General features: G+C 47.0%; 1 protein-coding gene across 1 annotated transcript in view; it reads left to right on the top strand.

Moving 5' to 3' along the window:
- The first annotated feature begins 1,114 nt into the window (after positions 1-1,114).
- The window catches only part of LOC146808517 (TRPM8 channel-associated factor homolog), a 156,064-nt gene continuing 130,670 nt past the window's right edge, over positions 1,115-26,508 (top strand). Inside the window, exon 1 of the mRNA XM_085623590.1 lies at positions 1,115-1,245. The gene's annotated coding sequence lies outside the window, so the exon portion shown is untranslated. The remainder of the gene's footprint in view (positions 1,246-26,508) is intronic.

The following is a 26,508-nucleotide window of genomic DNA, read 5'->3' as shown; positions in this document are numbered from 1 at the left end:
TTGCCCCACAGGAGCACCGGGCATCACACAAGGCATGCAGTGGCATGGAATAAGAAACAGTTAAACACTCAGGAAAGCCACTCTGTTTTCCTGAGCAGACTCTGCAGTGAACAGAGCCCCAACCGTTCAGGGGCCCTCGTTGAGCCCATTCTGCAGGGGGCCCATCATTTTGCTTTACACCACTGTTTAATTCTATATCTTGTTTCTGAACAGCAGGGGCATGTTTTGTCGTTTTTGTATCCATCTTGTAAGTGTGGTGACAATCTCTCAGTGCCTTTGTTGGAAAGGCTTCCTGCGCCTTCCCCTCGCCCTGTTATTTCCTCATTCTCGAGAACAGGGCAGTTTTACAGGACACATTTCGAGAGTGAAGCAAGCCCTGGACGGTCCGGCCCTGGGAGGGAACAAAGGCCCGGGCAGCAAATTATAAAGGGCCTCATTAGCAAAGAAGAAAGCTGAGAAGCATCCAATATGCAAATCGGGATAGTTTTGAACTTGCAAAGACTCGCCTTGGACGAGTTTTTATTAAGTTTATTCGACTGCATTGAAGGTGCAGCGGGCTGCAGGCGATGTTTCTTTTAATTTCAGGGAAATCAACAGTAAACACTGGCCAGCAGACCATAAAACTGGCCCTCAAACGGACAAAAACCGGACACGACCTGCCTGACTGTCCTATGGGCCAGTCTGACCATGGCAGGCTGGGGAGGACTCCAGAGGCCTCTCGGTGCCAGCCCAGGAGGGGCAGAGAGGGGGCGCTGATTGTTGTCGTGAGCGGCCCCCACATGCGGGTTCCTCGTCACTGGAATGTACATTTTGCTGGAAGAAGAGGCCGCGCCGGGGTCAGGGGTCCGGGCAGAGGCTGTAAAACAAGTTCTTCGCTCGCGCAGTCTAACTTCCTCCTGTTCAGCCCAAATAAGGCGGACCGGGGTGAAGCCTGCAGCCCCCACTCCTTCCGCAGATAACATCTCAGCCTCCTCCTATTAAAGCCGGCCTGCTCCACCCTGTCCACCACTGCATTCCCAGCAGCTCACCAGCACTCTCCACCGTTCACTCTGTAGCGCCTCTCCGCGCCGCGCAGCACTATCCACTCACTGCGCGCCCTCTTCACACTGCCCGGCACTGCACACCTGCGACTTCACTCTCCACACCCCAAGAGGTGAGGCCGAGGAGACGCAGACCGAGGGGACCCAGAGGAGGCCTGAAGCCCTGCCTGCCGGCACCAGGCGCCGCTTCTTCTGCACACGCACGGTGAGTGCACCTATTTCTAAGTAGAAGGGCCGTTTATTTCAGATCTGCAGAGTCTATTGCTGGCCCGTAGTTGGAGGTAGAGTGACTGCTCCCCGCCCCAGTCTGCACTGTGTGACCTGAGAGACACGCGTGACAGGGGTGCGCCCCCTGCCAGGTGCATTGCATCGTTCTGGCTTCTGTACACAATGTGCCCTCTTCAGTCTGTGCCATTCGTGTGACACCATCCCAGTCAGCGCACTGCCCGCCCTGCAGGCACAACGGCGAGGGAGGAGGTCTGTGCCAGGACAGGTGCAGATACGGAATGTGTGTGTGTGCCAGGTGTGTGACCTGCCCCCCAGTGTTTGCAGACCCAGGGAAGGTGTGTGTGGGCCAGCTGTGTGACACCAGTGTGTGCAGACATACGGAAAGTGTGTATGTTTGGCAGGAGTGTGCCCCCCAGTGTGTGCAGACACTGGAAAGGTGTGTATGTGTATGTGTCAAGTGTGTGCCCCCAGTGTGTGAAGACATCCTGAAAGGTTGTATGTGTGGCAGGAGTGTGCCCTCCAGTGCGTGCAGACATAGGGATGGTGTGTGTGTGCCAGGTGTGTGCCCTTCCTACTGTGTGCAGACACAGGGAATGTGTGTGTGCCAAGTGTGGGGGAACAACCTTTACAACGCAACTTTTACAACGCACTACACTTACAACGCATTTTTTACAACGCACAATCCATTACAACGCATGACATTACAACGCAGGACACTACAACGCATTTTTAAAAACTACCTTTACAACGCATTCCATTACAACGCATACTACCATTACAACGCATACCATTACAACGCATAATATAGTAATATACTATCCAACACTTACCCTACTGTTGCACCCCCTGGAGTTAGAATAGTAATTTTTACCCCTATACTATCCAACACTTACCCTACTGTTGCACCCCCTGGAGTTAGAATAGTAATTTTTACCCCTATACTATCCAACACTTTCCCTACTGTTGCACCCCCTGGAGTTAGAATAGTAATTTTTACCCCTATACTATCCAACACTTACCCTACTGTTGCACCCCCTGGAGTTAGAATAGTAATTTTTACACCTATACTATCCAACACTTTCCCTACTGTTGCACCCCCTGGAGTTAGAATAGTAATTTTTACCCCTATACTATCCAACACTTACCCTACTGTTGCACCCCCTGGAGTTAGAATAGTAATTTTTACCCCTATACTATCCAACACTTACCCTACTGTTGCACCCCCTGGAGTTAGAATAGTAATTTTTACCCCTATACTATCCAACACTTACCCTACTGTAGCACCCCCTGGAGTTAGAATAGTAATTTTTACCCCTATACTATCCAACACTTACCCTACTGTTGCACCCCCTGGAGTTAGAATAGTAATTTTTACCCCTATACTATCCAACACTTACCCTACTGTTGCACCCCCTGGAGTTAGAATAGTCATTTTTACCCCTATACTATCCAACACTTACCCTACTGTTGCACCCCCTGGAGTTAGAATAGTAATTTTTACCCCTATACTATCCAACACTTACCCTACTGTTGCACCCCCTGGGGTTAGAATAGTAATTTTTACCCCTATACTATCCAACACTTACCCTACTGTTGCACCCCCTGGAGTTAGAATAGTAATTTTTACCCCTATACTACCCAACACTTACCCTACTGTTGCACCCCCTGGAGTTAGAATAGTAATTTTTACCCCTATACTATCCACCACTTACCCTACTGTTGCACCCCCTGGAGTTAGATTAGTAATTTTTAACCCTATACTATCTAATACTTACCTTAAATGTACTTTAATATTATGTGTTGTAATGGTATGCGTTGTAAAGGTAGTATGCGTTGTAATGGATATGCGTTGTAAAGGTAGTTTTTAAAAATGCGTTGTAGTGTCCTGCGTTGTAATGTCATGCGTTGTAATGGATTGTGCGTTGTAAAAAATGCGTTGTAAAGGTATGCGTTGTAATAGCATGCGTTGTAACGTCATACATCCGCCAAGTGTGTGACCCCCCAATGTGTGCAGACTTAGAGAAGGTGTGTGTGTGGGTGCGCCAGGTGTGTGACCCCCCCAGTGTATTCAGACACAGGGAGGGGATTTCTGTGCCAGGTGTGTGACTCCCCTCCCAATGTGTGCAGACATAAGGAAGGCAAGTGTGTTCCAGCTGTGTGAACCTCCAGTATGTGCAGATGCAGGGAGAGGATTTCTGTGCCAACCATTTTTGTGGCCTCCCCCCAATGTCTGCAGACACAGGGGGTTATCTGTGCCACATGTGTAACCACCCAATGTATGTAGGCATAGAAAGGGGATTTTTGTGCAAGGTGCCACCCTGCTCCTACTGTATGGAGATTCAGGAATGGCATTTGTGTGCCAGGAGTGTGCCCCCTGTGTGCAGAGACACATAGTGTGTATGCCAGATGGGTGTCCATCCAAGTGTGTGCAGGTACAGAGAGTGTATGTGTGTGTGTGTGAGGTATGTGACCCCACTCAGTGCATCCAGACACAGGGAGAGGGTCTCTGTGCCAGTTGTTTGACCACCCTGTGTGTGCAGACACAGAGAGCTGTTTGTGGCAAATTGTATGGTAATTGCATTTATATAGCGCTTACTAGCCCTAATGAGGCATCAAAGTGCTTTTTCGGTGAAACCAAAAAAGGATTAGGGGTAAATTAGTCTAGGGAAATATGAAATTAATTTGAGCGGTGGACATGTTAGTCTGTTATTTTTATTGAAAAGGATAGTGGAGGGATGGAAGAGGGAAGGGTTTACATTTATGTAGCACTTGCTACCCCTGATGAGGTTTTGGAGCACTTTTGGCGCGTAGCACGCTACTCTGCAACCCAAAAGGGATTAGGGTTGAATTATTGTAGGGAGATATGAAATTAATTTGTTTTGAGAGGTGGACATGTTAGTCTGGTATTTGAATTGAAAAGGAATAATAGAGTGATAAAAGAGGGAAGGGTCTATTTTTTGGGGGGGAAATCATAGCAGTAAGAGGGGGTTTGGATTGAGTAAAGGGGAGGTGGAGGGGGAAGAGTCAGAGGGAAGGGTTTAGAAAGGCTTGTTTTGGAGATCTGAATAGTAAAAGAGGTACGAGACGATGCAAGAAGGGGTAGTGGATGGGAGAGTCTAGAAAGGGGTAGTTTGGGGATCATAGTAGTGGTATCGGGTTTGGGATGAATGAGAGGGCAGAGGTAGAGGATATATTGAGAGATGTATAGCGTGAGAAATAGGGTAGTGCATTGGAAAGAGTAGTAGAATGAGGTTTGAGATGAGCCAGTGTGGATGTAGAGGATTTATTGCAAGAGATATAGGGTGGTGCATCTGATATGCTGAATTAGAAGCGATGTAATAAATATAAAGATCACATAAGTACATGGTACGTATATAAATATAAAAAAGGTAATATATGTAGATTAAAGTTGCATTTAATAAACTCTGATTTTCCAGTGTTTCTGTACTTTAAATTATTTTTATATTTTTTATTTTTTGTAATTGAACAGTGACGGAATTGTAGATAAATAGTTATGATAAAAGATTTACTTATTTATGCAGTCACTTATATACATGGTAAACATAGACTACTGTAACTATAGTGGTACTAAAGTAACATGAACATTTGTTAAGCAGAACTAACAAATATCTACATCTTTAAAGGCCTAATTATTATAGACGTTTAGACAAAGCAGTACACATATGTAGGTACACATCTATAGTCCAAATAAATGCTGATATACAGAGGGATATTCTGTATATTTATGTTAGAGTGTGGTGGTTATGTGGGGACGAGCCAACTCTTGAGTCGTCTTCTGAAGATAAGGTGGTCGTCTGTGGATCTTCTGTTTGAGGGTAAAGAGTTCCATAGTTTGGCTGCCTGAACAGAGAATGTGCCACCCATGGTTTTTGTTCTTGTATGGTTGGATTTTGAGGCGAGGTGCCACTCTAGAGCGAAGGTTCCTTTGTTGAATATATTTTGTGAAACTGTTTGATCAGTGCTGGTAATGAGTTCATGTAGATGTTAAAAAGCATGGGTGAGATGATAGAGCCTTGAGGGACCCCTGCTTTTGTGAAGTACGGTTTGGAAGAGAAATTGGGGGTTAGGCTGATATAAGTTCTGTTGTGAAGGTGTGATGGGATCCAGTCTAGAGCAGTCCCCTCTATGCCGGCTTTATAGAGTTTTTGTGTCAAGAGCGTCATGGTCAACTGTGTCAAAGGCAGCCGAGAGGTCCAAGAGAAGTAGTGCAGCAAACCTGTTGCGGGCAACTGTGTTCTTCAGGTCATCCCAGAAGGCATCAAGGGCACGTTCTGCGCCTCTTCCTGGAAGAAATCCCATTTGGAAATCTGAAAGTATGGCATTATCTTCAATGAATTGTGACATCTGGGCAAATGCTGCTCTTTCTATCAGTTGGCCCAGGAAAGGTCCATTTGTAGTTGTATGGGTCAGCGGGTCCAGGTTTGTTTTCTTTAATAATCAGCATATGTATGCCTTTTTTAGTTCGTCTGGAAATATTCTCATACTTAAGGAATTGTTGATGATTCTTCTTACTGGTGTGGCAGCAGAGGTTATTAGAAGAATGTTCTTGAAGGTTTGCGGTAGACACGGGTCAGAAGGGCTGCCGGCAGGCCTGATTGCTTTGACCAGGTCCATAAATTAATTGTGTGAAATTTGTTGGAAGGAATGAAGAGGTTGAGTTAGAATATTCTTGGATTGTTGTTTGGGAAAAAGGTTGGGGCTGGTGGTTTGTCTTTGTTTTAAATATGAGTCCAATGTGTCCGTTTTGGCTGTGTAATGATTTGTCAGTTTGTCTGTGAAATCTTGAGTAATGGGTGTGAGCTTCTTCTTGATAAATTAGTGAGAATTTGATAGAATTCTTTATTTGCACATTTAGCATTTTGAATTCTGTCTGATAAAGTATCTTTTTAATTCTTTTTTTTATACTTGACTTGTATAATCTGTTAAGTTACTGTAGGTGACGTTTGCCTTGAATGGTGTTTGTTTTGAGCCAGGCACGTTGCAGCTTTCTAATTTGTTGTTTTATCCATTTTAGCTCTGTATTTCTCCAAAGTGCCTGTTTTATTTTGTTCTGTTGTGTCGCTTTTACTGCTATTAGGATATCCAAAGCTTTTTGTAGCCACTCATAGAGTTTTTGAACGGATGTTATTGTGTCTAGATGTGTACTGGATGCTATCCTTGTTTCTAATTGTTCAGAACTGAGTTTGTTCCACAGTCGATAGGTGGATGCACGTAAGGTGGTTTTATTTATATGTATATATGGTTTAATATAAATAATATTGTAAAAATCACCCCAGAATGTGCAGAAAGGGAATGTCTGTGCCAGGTGTGCGGCCCCCAGTGTGAGGTGTACGGACACAGGGATGGGATTTCTGTGCCACTTGTGTTAAATCCCCCTGTGACTGTGCTGACAGAGAGAGTGGATTTCTGTGCCAGGCGCGTGACCCTCAGTGTATGCAGACACAGGGAGGGTGTGTGTTTGTGTGTGTCTCATGGAGTATGCGCAGGCAAAGGGATCACATTTATGGGCCAGGTGTGTGATCTTGCAGTGTGTGCAGAGACAGGGAGTGTTTGTGTGTGTGCCAGGTGTTTATTTTACCCAGTGTGTCCAAACGCAGACAAAGTATGTGTTTATCAAGTGTGTGACCCCCCTGTGTGCAGACAAAGGGAGGGGAATTCTGTTCAGGTGTGTGACCCACCCACCCTCAGTGTGTACAGACATAGGGAGGGGCATTTATACATACACTATGAGGAGTCAGTGCTGGTCAGAAACAACAGGGGGGAGCGATTTGCCAGATATTGTGTTTGTTCACATTCTAATGATAATTATCAACATTATTAAACAAGCTACTTACCGTCTGTAACTCTCTTTCTGTTAGAGACTCTATTTAGCTGCACATTCCTTACCTTTTTAATATTCTCCAGGCTTCAGGCTGGATCTAGACACATTTTAGCAGCACCTCTGTGTGCAAGTAGATGGCTCCTTGCGGCTCCGCGCTGATGTCGCTCCGGAAAATATGTATGGAGCCTACATAGGCACTAATCCCACATTTTGATGTAAGTTGCTGTTGAGACTGTCTGCGCCCCCGGACACTGAGCTCCAAAAGCAAATTGATGTGACAAGTGTGCAGATTCCTAGACTTGGGATCTTATTAATGGACGGTGGGCAACCACAGAATGGTGGAGGATGGGAGAGTCAGTGAGATCTCTGTGGCTAGACAGAGTCTCTACCAAACAGAGTGTTACAAAGATGAGTAACTTGTTCTTCTGGTTGAGACTTCAAGCCACAGACTTTTCTTCAGTTGAATAGACACCATAGCTGTACCTATTTGCAGGTGGGTCTGTGACGGCTTCAATCCAGAACGTTGTGCAGGATATAGCAGGTAAAATGCCCCTCTTGGTACACCTGACTATCCAGGCAAATGTTTAGGAGAGAGACCCCCTGCAATAACACTGTGGTAGCAGCTTTGACCCTATTAGAATGAACATGCAGATCTTCTGGAGCCTGTATTCTTTGCCAGAGCATAGTAGATCTTAATGCAGAGCATTGTGCGACATAAGATGTGTTTCTCCTACACAGCCTTGCCTTTTTTCACTTCAGCAAAGCCACAAAGAGCTGATATGATGTATGTAGAGCTCAGCACTGTCTTGGGGTTCAAGCAATGCAGTGAGGCAGAGCATAAAATGCAGGCAAGGTTATATTTTAAACTACGTGGAAAATGACGTTGCAACTTTAGTGAACAAATATGCCAGTGTCCGCATAAAGACTGTGTTTGGGAAGAAAGTGGAGTATGATGGGTTGACACAGAAAGCATGAAGCTTACTCCCATCCCTCAACTATTTTCTGGCACTAAGGAACACTTTCATTGAGGGAGAACAGTGGCAAGGAACAGCTGTGAAGTGGCTCAAATGGAGTGCACATCAGAAAAAGTAGGACCAAGTTAAAGTTTCACAGTTGCAAGATAAAGGGAGATGGAGGAAAGAAATGCTGTAACCCTTTCAAACATTTCATAACACCTGGACACTTAAACAAAGACGGCTGATCCAGCAACCTCAAAAAGGCCGAAAGAGTCGAAAGGTATTCTTTTGCTGGGCCAAGAGCAGGGCCTTGCAGGGCTAAGGACGGAATAAGCATCATAGCGTCAGATAATGTAGACTGGAGGGGGCTCTCTTCCAAGTTCCGCATCAAGCTGCATATTCGTCCCAGCGAAAGGCGTAAACAATTTTCGTCGAGGGACAACTGGTAACCAAGACAACTGGTAACCAAAACATCAACAACCACCGGAGGAAGGCTGAAGGTGTTCAGCTCTCGCTGCTCAATCTTCAAGCATGAAGGTAGAGATTGTGAAGGCCTTGGTGCAAAAGCCTGCTATGTTGCTTTTGACTGCAAGTCTTCCTGTAGGGATCAGCTGATCGAAGAACAGACGTTCTAGCCCATGAGCTCTGGATACCACACTCTGTGCCCAAACTGAGGCCACTAGGATGACTTGGGTCCGGTTGATCCTGCTGTTCTTGAAAACTCAGGGCAGGAGTGGTTTTGCCCAGAGAGGCATCTAGGAGTCCACAGTTCCACTCAAAGCGGAATGCATCTCCAAGTGCGAGATGCCTGGGAAACTCTTAACGCGGAGATGTACTGACATTGTGCATTATCGGCGATGGCAAACAGATCAAGGCAAGATTCTCCCCATTTGAGGAAGAGACCTTACTGCCACTCGAGATCCACTAGACATCGATGGCTGTCCTTATCCACCCTAGTATTCAATGATGTTGCTAGATGGTTCACTATCATGAAAATTCCTTGGTGGTCCTGCCATTTCCAGAGACGCAAGGTTCCCCCAGGACAGGGTCCAGGGCCGGCTTTAGGGCGGTGCGACCGGTGCCACCGCACCGGGTGCTGGCTTCCTGGGGGCGCCATGTTTGAAAGTTTATTATGCTTTTGAAGCACCTGCTGCAGTGTTTCTTTCCCCCGGCAATTACCAGGCCTCACAAAGATGTCAAGATAACTCGCGTGATTAATTATCTTCCTGGAGAGAGATCAGCATTTTGTAAAGTTGAGGTTTTGACTTTAAGGTGAAGTTAAGTCAGAGGGTTAATATGCCTGCTGCAAAGAACGTGTACCGGGTAGATTACAGAGTGGGTATGATGTAAACATATCAGCAGGTTACTGCTTTCAAAAGAGACATCCTTTTGTTAATTGCAATTTATAACTTAAAGTCCTATTATAGGATAGTGAGCTATTAGCTTTCATCCTAGAACTGCATACACACTGCAAAGTATACATTATTAGAGCAAACGTTTGGCTCATGATTCCAATAAAGTATCGGTCATGGCCTTGTTAAAAGGCAAGAGGGTCTCAGTGGTAAATTTGCCTTAACGGAATCATGTAGGAAGGTGGATATCTGACTATGGTTACCCCCAACTTTTAGCCTAGTGTCTAGCTGGTTTTTCGACTTAGTTGGCCTGAGATCCTGCCATTCAGGGTCTCAGGCTGTCTGCTCTCCCTTTAAAATGGACTCCATGTACCCTAGGTACATACACAATTGGTAAGGATCACCTTATTGGACCCTGTACAGTGTACCCTAGGTACCCAGGGCATAGGTGTACCCTAGGCCTCCCAGGGGCTGCAACATGTATTATGCCACCCCTGGTCTGGCCTTCCAATCAGACACAACTGGCTGATCACTCAGCTGGGGCAAGGTCGTGTAATCACCCCTTGCTTAGATATAGTATACCTATATCTACCCTTATATATAGACACATGTGTACCTATCAGCCACTCCTATGGCAGGCCTTAACAATCCTGGAGGCAGAGTGCTTGGTAACATGTGAGATTGTGCTCTAGCATGAGCTCAGCCTGTCTGCAGCTTTCGGAACCATGTCCTTATAGCTGTTCTATGATATAGCCTACCATATACTCTTAAAGTACCTTATAATCTTAAACGGTTATGGTAACTATGGTTTGGCTTTATCAAAACATGTCGTGTAAGGTGTCTAACACTTTGGAATAATACCCCCATACCATTTCTGGTGATGAGGATATTATTCCTCCCTTCTAGAGGGAGAGAAATGTTAAAATCCTACTTTGCTGTTTAACTCTCACCAAAGCCTCAGCATCACAAAATGGATGCTGCTGCCACAGACACGAGTCTGACTTCCTGCTGCTGGGAGCCCTCCCAGCCAGGGAGGCCTGGACAATAGGTTTCCTGTATTGGGGCAGGGAGGGCTGAAAGGAATGAGACATGCCTGGGGCACACAAGGTGCTCCATGCATAGTCTAGTTCAAACCGATGCTGGTGCACTCCAGCCCCAGCTCTGGCGCGAAACTGGACAAAGGAAAGGGTGTGTAGCCACTCCCCTTCCTGGTCCCACCCATAGGAGGGACCTTGCAGGTAGCCCAGCCCACTAGCCCAGTATATTAGTAGCTAGTTGGGCCCTGCTAAATTAGATTATCCTGAACCTGCAACTTGAACAGAAACTCTGGACCTTCGACGAAAGAAGAAGACTGAAGAATCTCCCTTGTGGCCAAGGAGTGGCTACCCTGTGCAAACAGGCACCATCAAGAGACTACCCTTTGCTTTGCTGAAGTCTACGAGGGACCGACTGCAGAGCCCGACCAGAGCCTTGACTTCCAGACTTCTCCGACCCTGATCCACATCCACAGCCGAGCTGAGATCCGTGGAGGCGACGAGAGACGTGGGACCGGCTACCTGGGAAAAGTGGCGAGTATATTCCAGCGCAGCTTCTGAGGTACCCTCGAAGTTGTGCACCGGGGATTGAGAAGCCCCAACCCCAAGCACCATCTGCACCGAAGATCAGCCCCCCACACTCCACGAGTTCTGCGTGGGGCCCTTCTGCATTTTCCTGCTTGCCGCGTCTGTCCGGTTGCTTGCCCGTTGGCTAGCAGCCTTTGTGACGACACACCTTCAAATCTTCACTGCTGGTTTGGCTCCTCCAGACTGGCTCCCGCTCCTCTGCAAAAGAGAAGCACCCCAGATCTTCCTGGTCTGCACCAGAAGCAAGTCCTCCATTCTTCGTGGGTTCCGCTTGCCAAGGCTTGGTGAGTCCTAGTTCAACTTCGACGCCGCCGACAGCAAAAGCCTTCGTGGGACAGCTCGCCTCCTGGTCCTGGTCGTCCTCGACATCTCCTGGTACCCATGGCTGCTGCGACAAGCTTCACCCTTCACCTGCAATCTTCATGACATCGCCTGGTTCCTTCCTGGTTCCACGTGGTCACTGGCTAGTGACCTTGACTCTGTCCCTTCTGCTTGCAGGTACCCTTCCTTCTTGATCCCGGCCTTGGGATCCACCGGACACTCTGCACTGACTGCCCGTCAGCAACTTTCCTTCAGGCATCCATAGAAGTCCACAACGAAACCTGACGCAAGTTCACACCTATGCACCCGCAGCCTGTGGGCTAGGTAACTTGGGTACTTCGGTGCTCACAAGGGTAGTGACTATCCTAGGGTCTAGTTTCCGAGTCTCGACTTTCTAGTTGCTTCAGAAGTGTCCTAAAACTGCTTATTTCAGAACTGTACTATTTCTATCGATTATACGCATTACGCGTGAGTGTTTCCACTCTGCACCTGAATCCCGTGGGCCTCCCACTTCCTAACTGTTGGTAGCGTAGTGTAGCCCCAGCGATTCCCTAGGCCTAGGCCTATCCTATTTCCGTGACAGTGGTCCTTATACCACTTCTTTAGTATATGGTTTGCGTGGCCCCTAGGGCCTAACTGTATTACTTACCTGTGTGACTTAATGTATGCTTAAATAAGACTGTGTTGTACTTACCTCGAATCTCATAAAGAGTGCTGAGGGTTTGACTAGAATAAATACACTTTATTTTATATATATATATCTGTTGTGGTGTCCTTTCATTTGGTATTCAAGGGATTATATATGGTATCACAGCTGGCTTCACATGCCATTCAGAGTTTAGCCTAAGACTGCTCTTGTCCATGCTACCACTAGGATAGCTGGTCTATAAGGTTGACTTTACAACCAATCACCATAAGGGTTGTTTGGACTGATATAAGGTGTACACTAGAACTAGTGACATCATACATCAGGCCAACTTCTCACAAATCACTCCTGTAAGAGCACATGTATTGACCTCCTAGGTGGGGAGCTGGTGGCGAAGGACTTTGGCTGCCCTGCGTATAATGATGGTGTAAGAGGCACATTTCCTCAGTGGCAGGACCTGGGGGCGAGATGAGCCTGGATTCGGGAGATATATCTAGACCACTAGTGTCCTGCAGGTCTTCATACCAGTTCTCTTTGGTATTTGAATGACTAGTTGCATTACCCACTTCATAATCATTATCCAAAAGTGGGGCCTCAACATCGGCTGAATGTGGCTTTAAGTGGAGGTTGGTGCAGATCCAACTCAGAGTCAGAAAAAGCAATGGGGACTTTGTTGTCTGGTGTTGATGGAGCAGACATTGGCACTGATGTTCCAGGAACAGAAATGTATCTTGATGCCAGAGGTAATGGCAGCACTGGAGAAAAAGACAGTCCTGTAGGATGGTCAGAGGGTCCAACTGGCACCAAGGGCAAATCGACCAGGGGTATTGCAGGAGGAGGACCACAGACATCCTTGAGGCCGGAAGGCACACTAGAGGGAGACGGTTGGGAACTGAGGGGCTGGAGCCTGGCCTCTGAAAACTCTCAGATCTGTCACAGATGGCACCAGAAACTCAGGTTGCACCGCAACAAGTTATGGGATAGGCTTCGACATCGTTCGACTTCAAGAGCGAGAAATATAATGCTGCCTCCATGCATGTATGAATGTGAGTGGACATAAGGGACCGATTCCCACTTGGATTTTTTGTGTTTTTTCTTCAACTTTCCTGAGGATTTCAATCTGGATGAAGACCAACCCTTGAAGTGACTACTACAATCCCTCCACCTGGAGCAGGTCCGAGACCAAACTTTTGCCTTGGACTGGTCTCGTCATGTGTCTTCCTGTGCTTGGTGATGTAGAGTGTCTCCTCATGGTCTCAGATTGTATTTGGATTTATTGGTGCACAGTCGCTGTCGGCCTTGGAGTATTGGCTTGACCCCTGGTACCACAGTCAAACCTAATGGGGGTGTGTCACAGGCGTTTGTTTACAAGAATCTCTACAAGGTTCAAATCTGTAGTTTTGGGAGGTGACATTTCCTTGGCACACTGTGTTAGATTTTTGAGGTAAAAGGGAGTACCTGAGAGACAAGTGCTACCTCTTGACCTCTGTCAGGTGGCATGAAAAAAAGAACTCCCATCAGTGTAGGAGAGTAGGATCTGTTTCTTAGTCTGGCTGTGGCCCTGCTAATCAGGACCCCAGCCTAGCTGCTTCATCTCTAAAATGGTTTCCATGTACATTAGGTACAAATCTAATTGGATTCTGGAGGGCCTTATAAGCCCCTAGTATATGGTATACTATGTACTTAGGGCATAGGTACCTCAGAGGCCTACCAGGGGCTGAAGCATGTATTATTCCACCCCTGGGAAGCACTCCAAAATGGCACCACAGGTCTGCTACAGCTGCCTGGGTAAGGGTGTGCTTGCACCCCTTACAGTGGTATAGGCTACCTATATCACTACCATTGCACACACATATAAAACCTATAAGTCACTCCTATGGCATGCCTTAACAATCCTGAAGGCAGAGTGCTTGGCTTTTGTGTGATAGGGTGCCCCTGCATGAGCAGAGCCCCTCTGCAGCATTCGGAGTACCTCCTCTGATGCTGTTTGTGGTGCAGCCTGATCATATACTCTTAAGTGCATTATAACCTCGCGGTAAATGCTAACTTTGTGATGGCTGCACGGAAACATGTCGTGTTTGGTGTCAAACGCTTTGGAAAACTACCCCCCCCCACGCCAGTTCTGGCGGTGGGGGTAGCATTCCTCCCTTCTAAAGGGAGAGACATGTTCACACTGGTCTAACCCGGTAGGACTTTCTAAAGCCCTGGCATCACAAAATGGATGCCTCTGCCACAGACACGGGTCTGGCTTCCTGCTGCTGACCGAAACTCTGGCAGGGGAGGCCTGGACAATAGGTTTCCTGTCCTGGGGAGGTGTAACCACCTCCCCAGACAGGCAGATGTGCATTGGGGCTGGGCGGGAGCACTCTCTGGTGCTTTGAAGTCCTGCACTGGGGGCACACTTGGTGTCCCTGTGCATAGTCCAGTTCAAACCGGTTGCAGGGGCTACCTGCCCCTGCTCTGGTGTGAAACTGGACAAAGGAAATGGGTGTAACCACCCCTCTTTCCAAACCCTCCCATAGGTGGGTCCCTAGAGTATGTCCAACCCCCAAACTTTGTATAAGTATGGGAACCCAGTCCTTGCAACTTTAGATTACCCTGGACGAAACTCTGCAATATATATCCTGGACCTTCGACGTTCTACTTTGCTTAGAAGACTGAAGAAATCTCCCTTGGGGTCAAGGAGTGACTCCCCTGCTTGGCAGGCACCAAAGAAGCAACTGACCGATCTGCATCGCTGAAGCTCCTGCCGGATGCCAAAGTCTTTGCATCACTAGAGGTGGATTTCCGGACTTCCCCGAGGCTACCCTGAGTCCACAGCAAAGCTGAGGCCCATGGCTATCGTGGGTGATGTGGAACCATGACCCCTGGACACCGTGAACTTTTGCAACACCATCATCTTCCTGGTCTTCCTCGAAGTTGTGCTTTGAGCTCCGAGTAGCCCCAGCCTTGAGCATCTCCTGCACCAAATATTTCTGGCCTCCACTCCACGAGTGACCCGTGGGCCAGTTTCCAGTGCAACCGCTCGAGGCTCCTTCACGATCGCTAGCCTGTTGGCTAGTAGGTCCCCACGAAGGCAACTCATCTTCTGATTGGGCTTTCTTGGTTGCACCAGACGTGCCCTGACTTACCCTCGCTGGGTGAGTCCCCCAGACCTTGCTGGTCTGCACCGCCGTCCTTTCTCTGATTCCAAGTGACTTGCCGTTGCCAAGGCTTGTTGAGTCAAATCTCGTCACCGACACCTCAGCACACGACAGACTTCGTGAGAAAGCTTGAATCCAGCTCCTGGTCATTATCGGCAACTCCTGGACCTGGTGGCTGAAGAGTCAAGACACCCGTCAACTAACCTGAAGCACCCGACATCTGTGGGGATTGGTCTATCGTGCCCTTGGTCACTGGTAAGTGACCCAGACTCTGTCCCCTCTGCTTTCAGGTTCCTTCCATCCTAGATCCAGGCTTGGATCACTTCGGACACTTCTCCTCTTCACGGCAGCAGCACTTCTTCGCCAGCTTACATTGAAATTGACGACGCGACCCGACACCAAAAGACACCTATGCACCCGGCTTCCCTGGATGAGGTAACACGAGTACTCCGGTGCTCCCGTGGGTGTTAGCCCTAGAACTTCCTAAGTCCAAAAGGGTTTAGTCCTTACTCAATTCTAAGTGTCCCTAATCTTTAAATTTCCAACCGCGTTATTGCTCATAAAAGCTAACGGGAACCCGCGGCTGTGTTTACACACTGCACACGGCCCCCGTGGGTCCCCTGTGTCACTACCTTGGGTGGTTCCTTGGGGTCCCAGCGATTCTACAGGCTCTAGGCCTTGTGTCTAGTTCTGTCGTGGTTCTTATACCACTTTATTAGTATATGGTTTGGTACGCCTCTAGGGCCCAAACATGTATTTGTGCTATTACTGTTGATCGCTAACTTGTAAATTAAGTACTTCGAGCTCCAGTCTCATAAAGAGACTAGAGGGGTGTGTTTTGTCTTAAATACATATATTTTAAATATATACCTGGTGTGGTTGTCCTTTCATTTGGTCATTCAAGACATTATAGACTGGTAAAACAAGCTGCTTTACATTCCTTCAAGACTTAGCCTGAAGGCTGCTCTCCATACCTACCACTAGGATAGCTTTCAATAAAGGTTGTCTTTAACCAATTCACCATAAGGGGTTGTTTGGACTGATACAGGGTGCCCACTATAACTAGTGGACAGCATATATCAGGCCAACTTCTCCCAATCAGCACGTGGGAGTGTCACCTATATAGGCTCTGCATGTCATTTCTGGACTGGAACTGAGTCTGGGTGGAGCTGCATGGTGCCACCTACTGGTACGCAGAGGAACTGATGAAAAGGATCCAGTATGAGGCCTTGGGAATATTTTAAAAACGGGGGAGTCCGTAGCTAGAAGTCTCTGTCAAAAATTATTATTAGTAGTAGTAGATGTAGTAGTATTGCTGGGGTTGGACACATATTATTAGTAGTGTCTTGGTGTTATAGTTTGCCATTATTTGTATGGCTATTACATGCAGTAATAATATTTATGCTGTCAGCATTCCAATGATGACACTGTTGGTCACCATGATTATTACTATCATCATCTATTATGATTATTAAGATAATCACTAAGTGTGTTCGAAAGTTGATTACTGTTGTTGTATTCTGTTGTATTGTGTTGACATTTATATACCATAGTCCTACTGTGTGCGAGCTAAAAGAACTCTGGATTGACGAGTGAGAAGCTACTCCATATGAGTCATAGGCTTGACAAGGTCAGGTATTAGAGCGACTTTCATCAGGTTCTGCAGCTCCATCAACTTGGCTGTAGTTTAACCTCGCTGGGGAAGAGGTGTGGGGCAGCGGCCAGGGCGGCTGACTCTGGAACACAGGGGCTCACGGTTCGATCCCAAGCAGCAGGTTAGCCCAGCACCCTGTGACTCTGGGCAATAGCTTGCTTAATCTTTCCGACTGCCCTCACCGCCGGGACACCTTACCTGAGGTAGCTGTGCGCTTTACAAATGCTGATATTTTTAGGTCTCCCCTAGGCAGCGCGCATGTGCTGCTCTAGGAGATGATCTTTAGAAAGTGGTTGGGCTTGTGCTAGCATCCACCTTGCGGAAGCGAGCAGCGGCACGTGCTAATTGAAAACAGATGGCTCTCGCGCCGCCGCTGCTTGCTCCCGCAAGGTGGATGCCAGCACAAGCACGAGTGCTTGAAAACAGCTGTTTATTTCACTAGTAGTTTTTTAGGTCTCGCCTAGGCAGCGCGCATGCGCTGCCTAGGAGATGACCTTCGGAAATTGGTCAGCTTTTTTCAAGCACTCGTGCTTGTGCTGGCATCCACCTTGGGGGAGCGAGCAGCGTCGTGCGCGCTAATTGAAAACAGATGGCTCTCGCACCCCCGCTGCTCGCTCCCGCAAGGTGGATGCCAGCACAAGCACGAGTGCTTGAAAACAGCTGTTTTGCATTTGCCTGCTTTTCTTGCCATCGCTTTGCCGTTGCTCTTCTTTGTTCACAGCGCTGCTTTCAGTTCTAATGTAGAGTAGTAGAGGTGAGTGCAGTGCTTTAACCCAAAGCATGGTCGTGCACCTTTATTTATTCATTAAAGGCACTGTTTTCAATTTAACCTTGCCTTTATTTGTTCAGAATCTGCTCCGCTTTCAGAGCTGGGCACCACACTTTAACACACGCACCTTTTCTTCTGCACAACGCCGTGCAACTCCTCCCTTGTTGGTTGCTTCATGTTCCAGAGTTTCTAGCACGCAGCAGAAGGGCTCCGTATCGCTCCACATTGGATGTTTGCAGAAGGGCCTGTGTCAAGGGCTGGTCGGAAATCCACGGTTGTTTTGGAAGTGCAGGGTTGTTATTTCACACCCTGCACCCCTCCGAGGTTGCAGCTCTTTTTGATTTTGTTTAATCAAAATTAGTTAAGCTTAGCTTCCAGTGCCGTCACTTAATCTTCCTCTGCCGTATTCCACCACAACCTCGCTCCTCCCACAACACTGATTGCCCGCCCCTACCACCCTTCCGAGATCGCTGCTTTGAAATGATTCCTTCTGCCTTAGTTTACTGTGTGTTTTAATTATCACTGAAAACATTAGGATCACCTTGCATGTCTCCTCTCCACACCCTGTGCTCATACTCAATTTCTTTTAGCCAATACATTCCTGCTTCATAGCCTCTACACCACCCTCCCCCCTTTCATCGCTCCTCCCTCTACGTGCTGTGTGTTTATTCAGATAGGCACTGTTTTCACTTTAAGCTTGCCTTTATTTGTTCAGAATCTGCTCCACTCTCAGAGCTGGGCACCACACTTTAACACGCTCACCTTTTCTTCTGCATAACACCGTGCAAATCCTTCCTTGTTGGTTGCTTCATGTTCCAGAGTTTTTAGCACACTGCAGCAGGACTCCGTATCACTCCACGTTAGATGTTTGCAGAGGGGCCTGTGGCAAGGGCTGGTCGGAAATCCAAGGTTGTTTTGGAAGAGCAGGGTTGTTATTTCACACCCTCCACCCCTCCGAGGTTGCAGCTCTTTTTTTTTTGTTTAATCAAAATTAATTAAGCTTAGTTTCCAGTGTGGTCACTTAATCTTCACTGCTGCTCATTTTGTACGCTTAAAACAAAGCACTGTTATCAGCATATTAGCTTGTTTTTGCCAGAGCTTGCCCCTCCCCCCCCCCCCCCCCCCCGGCTCACTTGAGGCCCCCCCTAGGGGGAACCGCCCCCAGATGGAAGACACCTGCTCCAAGAGCTCTGCCAGCTGCCAATATTATGGAATTCAACGATCAGCGACAGGAGTCTTGACACAGAGACCTTTTAAAGTTCTTGATAATGAGCAACATTGAGAAGTCACCCCCTCGAGGCTGAGGCTCACCAGAGTGTCATATGGATATTCCAGATCTAGAGGTTCATCCCCTCTGGTAATAGGATCATTTTGTGTCATGCTGGCAGTTTACAGCCTCTTGGTCTCAGTGCCACAACAAAACAATTGCCTACCCTACACACAAGAAACACTGAAGGGGCCTCAGTCATTCCTGTAGCATCGTGCCAGCCCAGGTACTCTCCAGTAACCATGCCACACATGGAGAGTGGTTGTACACATCTTTATTTCGCTGCTTGTAAGTCAGAACTCAACATTCCAAGCCTGCTTGAACTCATCTCTTCAACGCATACATCACAGGCCTACGGTGTACCGTGGGAACAAAAAGAGTTCCAGCGTTCCTTTTTTTAGAAAACACTACAATACACACCCCATAATCCCCGTAGATGTATCTCATCACTGTTGTCGAAGCAACAGAGGTACAATATAGACTTCCGGAGCAATTTTGGTAGTAAGTGTTAGCTTTATTTGAATGGATGAGTGGATGAAAGGTTGATCAGATGGATGGATGGAGACTGGACGTATGCCGTGATGGGTGCTCCGATGGATGGACAGATGGATGAGACAGACAATGAGATGCAGCAAGCAGTCTAAAAAGCAGTACAAAGAAATAACATGGGAAACTACTACTGAAGAGGTAGGAAGATTCAGATATATTTGTCAGAGAGAGAAATAGAGATAGACGGAACAGAGAAAAAACTGAAGGGGCTAGAGAGATCCAGGTAGAGAGAAACAGAGAGATAGAGGAGAAGGAGAGGAAATGAGAGCTCAACAGAGAGGTAAATAAAGAGGGGACAATGTTAACTTGGAGGAGAGAGAGAAAAAATTAGAGACAGGGAAGAGAATGAGTAATAGAGGCACTCTACTAAGCAGGGACACAAGGCCCCACAGCCCCGCTGTGCCTCGGGGGAGGAAGGTGGAGTTTGGTGACTTCCCCATCCAATAGTGGGCCTCTCATTCAGATCTGCCTTTTTAAAGCTAATGTAAAAAGATTAAAGGCGGCTGTCAATGGTAAGTACTCCATGAACAGAATGCAAAGCTCTTTGCGCTGGAGCCATTTCTATTGTGCAGTGGAGAAAAAAAACACATTTTGTTACTTTCGTTTTCAAGAAATATAGGTTATATTTTTGGAGAAAACATATTTTTATTGTATTTCTGAACTTTTAGAGGTTGCTGATTGTCCTCGTTCTCTTTGGTGAAGTGTTCCAAGAAGGGGCTTGCGCCTATGCAGGGTTTTCAGCAAGAAGGGATGATGAGGAGTGCTTCTTCTTTAGGTGCAGAACCCATGTTTGCACATTACAAAATTGGTCACTTCCCTGCATCAAGTCTGCTGCACACAATGAGACAACTTCAATCTCAGTAGATCTATCTCTCCACAATGCACCACTGGTCTACAGTGGTCGGGTGTGACAGGCAGCTTACTCTCCTGTGATGAGGCTGGATTGGCCCAGAACTAGGGGCGGGAAGTAAACTCCACTCTGCCGACGGAGTTTGTGGAGTTTTGCCATAAACTGCAGCGTGACAGAGTTTTTCTCATGCGTGGCTTGCCAATAGTAAGTTGCGAGTGCAAGCAAGAAAAAACAAGCACTAGAAACCCCCCCCGGCAAGATTTCTCCACGTGAGCCATCCCGGCAGTTCGTGACTGCTCATGCTGAGAAAGTTATCGCTCGCCTTGCAAAAGCTGCCACTCAGTATAAAAGGACCTCGGTTGGTAGAAAGAAGCAGTGCCCTGTGGCACTCTGCCGTTTGCACTGATTTTTCAGCGTTGAGCAAGCTCCTGATGCTGAAAATCAGAGCAAGCACCACGACGGACCAGAATTTCACAGCTCCATGAACTCCAAGAATCTTGCATATGGGCATATTATCAAGCCAGGCGATAAAATTATCGCTGCTTTAGCGGCAGAAAACTGCACCTTGTTGGAGCATAAAATTCAGTTTTGTTCTGTAGGATTAAAGGCCCACGATGGTGTAGAGCCTTGTGTGCATGGCTGAGCAGCTTAAATCTTGCTCGTTGGCGCATGGGTAATCAATGGAGCGGTTTCATGCACTCGGATGCTGAGCTGAGTCTGCTTTTGTTGCACACCAGCTTGGCAGCAGAATTTTGTACCACCTGCAGGCGCGTGAAGAGATAATCCACCATGCCTACAAACAAAACATATACTGTGGGATTGGTGGCAGACTGGTTACGTGCACCCCCACCTGGTATGTTAGCCTGCCTGTATGAGCCACTATAATCTCTTCTTACCAAGGAGACAATAGATTCTGGCAACCTCAGAATATGACAACCCCAATTCCTCAGAATCGTGGAAACAATATACTACCTTTATCTCAGTCACTCGTACTCACTTAGTTTGTCTCAGAGATACACAGAATAAACATACTGGGCGCTTCTCAAAAAGAATTTATTGAGCAGTTATTATTCTAGTGTAGAATAGATGAGCTGTAACAACCATTCGACAGTAGCAGAGATATATGATTAGCAGTACTACGAAAGTAAAGCGATGGTACAGTTCTACCATTTTGCAGTAATCATGAATATATACAAGTACATGAAATACATGATAATCAGTGCATACTCCTATGATGTCTGTCTAACTAGATGTACCTAAATGTACCTAGCATCTGTGTAGGTGTTATGCCAAGAATTCCTCTAGGATGTAGTCAACCCCATTACCTGAGAATGAGAGAATTTGGAACCCCATCCTGGTCTCGAGTCGGACACCCCACGAGGGATGTTAAACAACTGCAAGCTGGAGTGTCTGCATGCAGGAACCTCAGCGTCTCTGGTCAGTGTGTCAGCCGAGAAGTCTTCGTCTCCTCTATTCTTCTAAGCAAGATGTGATGTATATCTACTCATAGGTCTCCCCAGGGGTCCTACCTTGCTGTGTTACTGTGTCGGCCTAAAGGATGACTTTGGGCCTGAACTTTATACAGAGATATTATACAGGAGATGGTGGTCCTGCTGTGCTTCCAAGAAACCTCATGCATAATGTATGAGATTCGAACTAAGGAGAAACCTGCAGTCTGAATGCAGTGTTGTATCTAGGTAAAAGGTCAGTCCCTGAAAAACGTTATGTATGTAATGTAGGCAAGAATATTGGTGAAAGGTTGCAATGTTACCTGCGCCTATATAGGATACCTACATGGAATATAACACTGCTATCCTTCTGAATCCAAATAACTGACTAACCTATCCACCATTCAAATTACTTTCACATTTCACTATACTAATTCAACACTAATCCTTTATGGGTTTCGGAGTAGCGTGCTACTCGCCAAAAATGCGCTTTGATGCCTCGTCAGGGGTAGTAAGTGCTATATAAATGCAATTGCAATACACTACAATAGAGTGGACACAGGCAGATGTCCAGAGTAGGGTCACAAATCTAGGGAAAGGACCAGAGGTCTGTCAGGAATGAGCAAACCAAACGACAGCCAAGGGACACAATGGAGGAGGGGATTGAAGATATACAAGAACTGGATGAGTCACATCTGGAGTGAGTCAGAGGACAAAGAGGAGTTGGCATTTTCAAGGAACACAGGCAAGAGAGACAGAAGGAATGTGGTGTCTGCCATGTTGGTGCCTCAGAGAGCAAAGACGAGAAGTGTTGTAGAGAGGGCCAAGGGTCAAAATGGCAGTGGGTAAGCTTTGGTAAAATAAGTGTGTAGGAGACTGGCTTAGTATTTGGTGCACACACATTTAAGTGATGCACCTTGCACTAATCCAGGCAACCCTTACGGTGATTTTAGTGGTCTTTGATAACCATAGAAAGCTCTCAGAGTGGTAGCTGGTGAGAGCAGCCTTCAGGCATATCTTGAAGGAGTGCTAAGCAGCTTGTTTTACCAGTTTAATCTGCAGTGTAAATTAAATGAAAAAGAACCACACAGTGTTTATATAAAAATACTTGTATTTATTACACAACACTCACTAACACATTTGTATATCTCCTACCCGGAGATATCAACACAATAAACAATACACAAGAATACTTCAAATGCAATCAGGTAAGTAGCACAACATACAGTGGTCTACAGGGGGAGGCCAAATCATATACTAAAGACATGAAATGCAAACGAGAATGTGACTTGTACCAGAAGTCCCAGAGGATCTGGAGGCACAAGGAACCACCCAAGGTAAGTACCCATGAACCCCATGGATGCTGTGTGCAGAGTGGGAACACAGCTGTGTGCCCAATGGAAAGCCATGGAGAAGTTGTGTTGCAGTTTGGAAGAAGAAGGGCCTTTCCCAGATGACCCCTCAGAATTCCCTTGGAGGACAGAAGGTGGGAGAGCCACGCAACCTGTGGATGCCCATGGAACCAGGTTACCTACACCAGGGAAGCCAGGTGCATATGGGGGGGAGAAACTTTGGAAACCTCCTTAGACGACAATGGAAGACTTTGAAGAAAGTGCCTCTGGAAAAGTTCAGGAACGAGTCGGTGGGATATAACGGTGGACTCTGGAGTTGAAGAACCTGCAAGAAGAGGAGTCTATGCCACTCGGAGGTGACCAGAAGGCATGAAGAGAAAATGCCCACCGATGTCGGGAAGTTCCGGGTCGACGTGACCTTGTTGCTTCCCATGTGAGAAATAGGTAATGCTAAGGAGGACCAGGAGAGGTGCCCAAGCTGTCCCTCGTTGGAAGTCGTTGACTATGTGGGCAGTGTCCGGCAGGAGCATTCACAAGCCTTGGTAGCCGCTACTGCTGTGGAAGACGAAGAGGGAGCAACATTGGGACCAGCAAGGTCCAAGGGAAACACCAACAACAGGAGAGTCAGAGCAAGTCCCAAGCAAGCAGGGGAGCATACTGAAGCAGTAGATGACCCTCAGGGGGACCCACAGACCGAAAACATAGGAGTCGCAAGAATACCTCGAGCAGCTCACCAAAGATGAAGGCCCACGGTGCAGAGGATGCGGTGAGAATGCTGATCTTGGCAGAAAAGATGCTGGAGGCTGGATCTTCTAGAAGCCCAAAGATCTCTGGAGTGCACAGCCAAAAAGCCTTGGCAATGGCAAGTCAATGCGGTGCACAGGGGTTCGGTCCCAGCGCTTTTGACTTGGGATACTGTCCTCAAAATTGCAGGCAGGACAGGTCACACCTGGAGGAGTTGCAGAACAACCACCTGCGTTGCTGAGCCTTGGGTAGTCTGTAGGACGACAGTAGCAGCAGACTGGTCGGCTTCATTGCAGTCACTGCAGATACAGGAGAGTGACTCCTTCAGTCCAAGGGAGATTTTTTTGGGCGTCCTTGATGCCCACAGGTCTGTTGAAGGACCTGGTAGAAGCACAGATGACAAAGAAGACTTGATGAACAGCGAGACCAGGAGTAGCAGGTGTCTTCCTTGGTGCGGTCTCGGTTCCAGTCGAAGTCCAACGATGTCCAAGTGTCCAGACGATCGAAGAGCAACGTAGTTTCAGGGTTGAGTCTTGCCCACTACAAATCTCAGGGCTCACCCACAGGTAAGCCCTTAAGTACCCTTAGGACAGGTTTGGAACAACTCGGGGGTCACCACCAGAGAAGGGGCTAGACAGAGGGGAGGATACTCCCATATCCTTTGTCCAGTTTCGCACCAGAGCAGGAGCCAAGGGCTCTCTGAACTGGTTCAAACTGGACTATGCAAGGAGGGCACCAAATGTGCCCTTCAAAGCAGTCTAGTGTTGTGGGCAAGCACCCCCACCCCAGCCCAATACACTATGTCCTGTCTGGGAGGTAGTCACACCTCCCTGTGACAGGAAACCTAGTGTTCTTCCTTCCCCTGCTTAAGCTTGCCTCAGCAGCTGGAGGGCAGAATTTTGTCTGTGGTCGGCAGCAGCACTAGCTTGCTGGCAGACCCTGAAAGGCTGTCACTGGGAGTACGAGGGGTCCCTTAAGGAGGCCCTAGTACATGGAATAATACTTCCAACACTGGAATCGGTGCTGGGGTATGATTCCAACATGTTTGATACCAAACATGAGCGTGTTATAATGACTGATGTCCACTATATAAATTAAAATGGCTGAGCACACTTACAAAGCCCGGAGAATTGACTTTGGGGTTTCTAGGGGTGTCCTGCTCATGCTGGGGCACCCTCACACTTATAACCAATTTCCCTGCCCTCAGGACTGAAGAGTCTGCCATAGGGTTGACTTATAGTTTTTAAGTGTGAGGAAACTTATATCTCTTCTGAGAGGTGCAAGCAATTTAAGTGGACTCCCATGGGTGGCATAATACATACTGCAGCCCATGAAAGCCCCTGGTGTATCTATGCCCTGGGTACCTTTGTACTATATGCGTGGGACTTATAAAGGTACACCAGTAGCCAATTGTGGAGATACCAAAGTCCTTACCATGGTCAATTTCGGGGAGAAAGGACAGTTGCTGGAGTCCTGATTAGCAGGATCCTAGCAGACTAGGTCTAAAACACACTGACACCAAGCAAAAAATGGGGGTAACAATGTACTTGGGGAAAAACAGAATTCTGGCTATTTTTAAAGTTTTCCTGCAAAAGTAAAATCTGGGTTAGAACTTACTCCACAGGTGAATATCAGATTTAACACTAGGCATTACTTTTTTTTGCCACGAGTAATGCTAAAAGAAAGTGAATGGAAAATTGCTTCCTCCATTACAGGCTTCAGCCTCAAGGAACAGAAATGCTAATGAAAGCGTAGTAAGGGGTTGTGGGTGGGGAGAATGAAGGCCACGTGTACAAAGCGACCGAATAGAGATTCCCAAATTGCGAATGGTCGCGAATCGCAATTTGGGTATCGACAGTAGGTATGTATGAAAGTACATGCTTAATATTTAACAACTTGTTATTTATTTTGTTTGGTATTCAGGAAGTGGCATTTTGTGATTCCCTAAATTGGGAATGAGCTTGGAAATAGCGTTCCTCGCTTTTGGCACTGAGTGATGACATCAAAACCAGGAAGCAGTGCTCAGGTTAAAATTGAAGAGAACTGGCGTGGAGTGGTGCGGTCTCACCAGACAACAACTTACCTTTCCACTCCCATCCCTCGAAATTTGAGATGGGCTGATGGTCAAGGTATATTATTGGGCCTCTTGCATGATGAGAGGTTTTTAAAGAATAGAGACTGAATGTGGTAATGAATTTCAGTTAAGACCACGTGATTTTTATAGAATTACACAACTGTGACATTGGTCACGTCTTTTGGAAGTGAGTTTGGGAGAAAGCAGAGAACTAGCCAAGATAGAAGGTACTTTTCAGCAAGGGGAGAGGGTGTGGGCCATCACAAGATTGTACAGAGTCTTTAAACAAACCCATCCTTTATAAGCACTCCCATGTGTGCAGAAGTGGTCAGAGGATATGGATTTAGACAAATTCCTGAGAGCTCTTGGATAGTAATCTGCGAAGGGTTGATATATTCTCTGTTTGTCTCATATATTAAAAAAAACACATAAAATAATGCTCAGATGGTGCTAGACACCGACCTGCTTAAGTGCAATGTATGGTGGTTCAAATACTAGTTGGCGGGGGTGCGATGGGATAGAGACATTAATGTATATGTGGTGGATGTGCAATAGTGTGCAAGGTTTTATGTCTAATTCTTGCAGACGGTTAATGAGCTACCATGGACTCTTTGGTGGTTTTGTTGGGGGAGGTAGATGACGAGTTGTTCT

This window comes from Triturus cristatus, chromosome 8, assembly GCF_964204655.1.
Source record: "Triturus cristatus chromosome 8, aTriCri1.1, whole genome shotgun sequence".
Taxonomy (NCBI): domain Eukaryota; kingdom Metazoa; phylum Chordata; class Amphibia; order Caudata; family Salamandridae; genus Triturus; species Triturus cristatus.
Note: the sequence above shows the minus strand (reverse complement) of the source record. Positions and strands in the feature narration are given on the sequence as shown.